This window comes from Octodon degus, unplaced genomic scaffold (assembly GCF_000260255.1).
Source record: "Octodon degus isolate 3935 unplaced genomic scaffold, OctDeg1.0 scaffold00400, whole genome shotgun sequence".
NCBI classification, from domain to species: Eukaryota; Metazoa; Chordata; class Mammalia; order Rodentia; family Octodontidae; genus Octodon; species Octodon degus.
The window spans coordinates 259,498-264,559 of record NW_004524976.1 but is presented as its reverse complement, the minus strand read 5'-3'; the positions used below and the strand labels follow the sequence as shown (position 1 = coordinate 264,559).

General features: G+C 37.3%; 2 protein-coding genes across 2 annotated transcripts in view; both read left to right on the top strand.

The window, feature by feature from the left end:
- Nucleotides 1-5,062, top strand: part of LOC101588615 (antigen WC1.1-like) — a 343,741-nt gene that overhangs the window by 192,163 nt on the left and 146,516 nt on the right. The gene's annotated exons all lie outside the window — the stretch shown is intronic.
- The window catches only part of LOC101587433 (antigen WC1.1-like), a 15,816-nt gene continuing 14,113 nt past the window's right edge, over nt 3,360-5,062 (top strand). Inside the window, exon 1 of the mRNA XM_023708572.1 lies at nt 3,360-3,431. The gene's annotated coding sequence lies outside the window, so the exon portion shown is untranslated. The remainder of the gene's footprint in view (nt 3,432-5,062) is intronic.

The window sequence follows — 5,062 nt, the reverse complement described above, 5'->3', positions numbered from 1 at the left end:
CCCTTATTCCTTCCTCCATCCATTTCTTAATTGACTTCTTTTTTGAGAATGATCTATCATCATTCTACTTCCTATCATGTGTCTTTTTTCTTTTGTTTTTTAAAGAGAGTACAAAATAGTAAAAAAAAAAAAACCAGAAAAAATTACAAGTAATACAAAATTTCACTTAACAAAGTAATATGAAATTCACAGTGTGTGTTGTAATGCAGTGTTGTCTTCAAACCAGTTATTCATATCACTGGATGCATGTAAAATTTGAAGAAAGAAATAAGAATGAAATATGCAAGAAATTAAGATAAGAAAAAGTACAAATGATTGAGGAAAGGATACAAAACTAATTAAGCATTGTCTGGTCCTTTCCATAGATCAGCAGAAATTCACAGTACAGTTTTTTTCTTCTGTTTCTATTTTTACTCTATATTTTGCAGAGAAGAGAAACCATGTGATATTTAAGCATGAGTGTTTGGATTATTTCACTTAACATTATGGTCTAATGGCCAGGCAGGAATACTTTTGACTAAATTTTCATTTCTCTTTAAATGACAATAACATCTATATCTAAGTCTACATCTGTATATATTTCCATCTATCTATCTATCTATCTATCTATCTATCTATCTATCTATCTATCATCTATCTATCTATCTAATCTATCTATCTATATCTGTTGTCACAATAACTTTCATCTAGGATGGTTTTCTTTCTTTCTTCACTGCAGGATTGCAAGAAAGTTCCAATGGGTTAAGTTGTCAGCATGTTTTTGTCTTTAGTATGTGTAAATCACCTTCAAAATAAGAATATCATTTTCATATAATTTACATGCACAATACTTAATAAAGTTCCTAGCACATGGCAAATTTTAAAGAATTCTTATATTGGGAACAAGACAAAATGCATATGTACCCTCAATGTTGCCTTTAAAATCATCTCTCATACATAAATATCCTAATGACCTATAAGGAAAACCTAGGTATGCCATAGAGGTGTGGCTTTTCAATATACTTGAAATTTTCTGAATATCAACATATTCCCTTGATGCTAGTCATGGAATCACCACATATAATATCTGCTCTGTTGGATTTTACATGCCTTGATCTTATTTATTCTATTCCTCTATTTTTTCATTTGAAGTAGGAATGTTTACCTATTTTGGGAGCATAAAACTTGTTTTCTAACTTAATTTTTTAATGTATTTAGTACAGGGTCTACAGGTCTCACTATGTCGATTGGACTCATAGTGATCCTCCTGTTTTCAGTCTCCCAAGTGCTGGCATTACAGGTGCACACCACCATGCCCACTCTCAATGAGCGTCTCATTGTGCCCTGCAGGCAGGGTGAATCCTGGCCCCTGTACTCTGCCTAAGCAGGTGCTTTGGTTTGATGAGCTATCTGGCCAGACCTTCTAACTTAATTTTACAGAGGAATGCAGCTAAAAATTTACCTTCAGTCTCAGAGAATACTTTGGACTTGTACTTTTGAGTAATGCTGGGATTGTTGGTGAGGGAATTCGTGCATTTTCAGTTGAATTCAGCATAATTACATCGTTTTTGATCGAAGTACGAGTTTGCTATTGTTTTTTATTTGAGGTTAATATAGTTTAAGGAGACATGTGTTGGTATCAAGTTGACAAATGATGGCCTTATGATAGATGAATTTTATTGTTGACCTGATTGGATTGAGAGACCCTAAGAGATTATTAGTAAAACACTTTCAGGTAAAAGTGTTCTGGATGGAAGACATTTTGATCCATTAGCAAAAAGCTGAATAAAATAAACCTATAGACACGATTTAAGCCTCCAGACTTTATCACTTTCATATTCTAGAGAAATAGGTGTAGATCTAGATAAGATATCTGAAATCACCACTTTAATTCAGTAGATTAATAGTTGTGTTCTTAATTTCATTTTAATGCTTTGCTTTGAAAAGAAAATCTTTTTGAACATATTGAGAAAAGAAATCCTTGGTGAACTCCTTAATTAGGCTGGGAGCAGAGTTTAGTTGTAAGCAGTAGCCTGCCATGTGCAATGCCCTGATTTTCAACCCCACTGCAAAAGTCTTCAGTAAAAATATTGTTACATGAAATTTCTGAAACAAGCTGACTCCCTAGGTCTTGGATACCATACTGGAAATTACTTCTTAATTATGTTCTATGGCTGACTCAGGAGTTTCTCAAACTCTACTCATTAGTAACAAAATATTTCCTTAAAGCAAGACAAAACAAAGAAATCTGAAAAAGAAGAGAAACACGTTCTAATCACAACTGGTCCATGTTCTAAATTTTCTTTTGTCTTCTGTAATAGAAAGTATAGTCTAAAAATCCCTGATTATTATAGCCACACTAAATTGCTTAATACTTTAGTGGTACTCTGTGATATCTTTTTGGTATGTAAATTTAAATTGTGAAGACATACAGAGGAACATACAGAAATATATCCTTTTAAGTCATATGATAACCTGTTCTTATGAATGCAAATACATGTCATCATATATCATACAATAGAATTTAGCCAGTCTGACCTGACTCTACAAATATCTTCTAAATTTGCCTTCAAGTATGCATTTATGCAGGTTCCATTCTTACACTAAATGTTGAAACTTCTCACACTCTATCTTTGGGAGGAAAACAAACAAAATCTTTCACATCATTGCCTCTGATATGTTAGATCCTATTTATAAATCAGGACACTCATTTGCTAGTTTTTTTTTTTCCTTAGAATTTGTGCACCTGGCTGGAGGAGAAGGACCCTGCACCGGGCGAGTGGAAGTGAATCCTGGAGGAGACTGGATTCCAGTGTCTGATAGGAACTTCACATTTGCCACTGCCCAAGTCATCTGTTCAGAACTGGAGTGTGGCAAAGCTGTTTCTGTTGTAAGGGCTGTGCCTTTTAGAGAGGTCATTCCACAGGTGTGGGATGAAGAGTTCCAGTGTGAAGGTCAGGAACCTTTACTCTGGTTCTGCCCTAGAGCAACCTGTTCTGGAGGAAGCTGCTATCATAGTGGAGCTGTTGAAATTGTTTGTTCAGGTGAGATTCAGAGATAGGATTTAGCCTCTTTGGAAAGCCTGTGGACAAAAAGAATGAGAAATATTACTGAAAATTTGTTTTCTCTCAGAGTTCAGTGAAGTCCAGCTCAGGAAGAACAGCACCTCCCAGTGTGAGGGTCAGGTGGAGGTGAACACCTCTGTGGGCTGGAAAGCACTGTGTGCCTCCCACTGGAATATGGCCAATGTGGATGTTGTGTGCCTCCAGTTGGGCTGTGGTGTTGCCATCTTCACCCCAAAAGAGGAGCGTACTTTGTGGAAAATGGTGGTGAGATCTGGAAAAACCGATTCCACTGCTCAGGGTCTGAGTCCTTCTTGTGGAGTTGCCCTGTGAGAGCCCTGGGTGCTCCTGCCTGTGACCATGGGAACACAGCCTCAGTGGTCTGCTCAGGTGAGAGAATGTTTGAGGTGTCAGGGACCCGGGATGCTCCTGGGGCGACAGGTTTCACAGCACCCAGCAGAGAGAAATGACTTCAAATTGAAATGTTCTATAGTGAAGGAGGGTGACACTTGCTGACGATGCCTCCTTCAGGCTGGATAAAGCAGGTTAATGGAAATATTTTAAAAGACATTGTTATTTATGTACTTTTTTGACTAAAGGTCTCAGCATGTAGTTCAGGCTGAACTAGATTCACTGTATAGCCCACATTGGCTTCAAACTCATGGTGATCATCCTACCTCAGCTTCCTGAGTGCTGGAATTACAGGTGTCTACCACCACACCTGGCCCTACATTTCTTAAAATAATGTGTAAGAGTGGATGTAAAACTTTGTTAAGTATGTCATGCAGGCCAACACAATGTTAGTAACTCTACCAGAATTCACCTGAATATCCCATTAATCACAGTCCAGTCCTTCTGTGAACAATGTCTTGGTTACTGTTCTCTTGTTTCTGAGAGAAAAGCCTGATGACCAAAATTAGGGAAGGGAAGGGTTATTTAGCTCATGGTTACTGGAGGTTTCAATCCATACTTGACTGGCTCTAAGGCAGAGGAGCACATGGCAGAGAGCAGTCATTCATTGAGGTGGCAAGGAGCAAGATAACAAAGAGAGTAGTATTAGCTCAGGCAGCTAGCTAGCCTCTATCCCCTCCTCACATTGTCAAGCAGAGAATCTGCCTCAGGACATTCACAACTATAATCCCAACATTGGATAAACAATCAATTACACACTCCAGAAGTTGCCCCATGACTGCATGAAGATTTGGGGGGACAACTAGACACAAACCACAACACACAGGAAAAGATTCTAATGCCAGAAATATTTTGTTCAGATTTGATCTTTAGGCAAAATCATCCAGTAGATTTTCCTTTTTATTTCTAATTTGTTTGAACCAACTCATAGGTTGACTTCACCTGTGTTGTGAAGTTCACCTGTGCTTTTCTTTGCAGCAGAGCTTCATTCTTGTTTTGGATATGAACACATGAGATTATACTGATTTCATCATCTGATGACAGAGAATTGAGTTGTTTCTAGATCTTAACTATTACAAACAATTGTGCTGCAAATTGCCTGGGCTTTGACCTTTGATGGACTATTTATACACTTACTTGCATCTTTTAAAAATTTAGGACAGGGTGTACAGGGCCTCACTGTGTAGATCGGCAGGCCAGGGGATTGAACTCCCAGACCTTGCATTTGGCCTAAGCAGGCACTTTAATCTGCTGAGGTATTTGGCTGGGCCTTATTTGCATTTTTAATCCCTAACCATTTACTTTCATTATATTAATATGATACTTTTTGCAAAGTCAAATTCTTATGTTTTCTTTCCTTGTTTCTTTTTCTTTTTTGTTTTTTGTTTCCATGAGATATGTTTTTAACTTTGTAGTACAAATTAGTCTTGATCTCACTAAGTAGCTTATGCTGGGATTAAATGTGCAATTATTCCTCTCTATCCTCCTAAGGGATAGAGTTACAAATGTGCACTGCCATATCCATTTCAAGTTCTTAAAGTCTTTCTTTCTTTCTTTCTTCCTTTCTTCCTTTCTTTCTTTCTTTCTTTCTTTCTTTCTTTCTTTCTTTC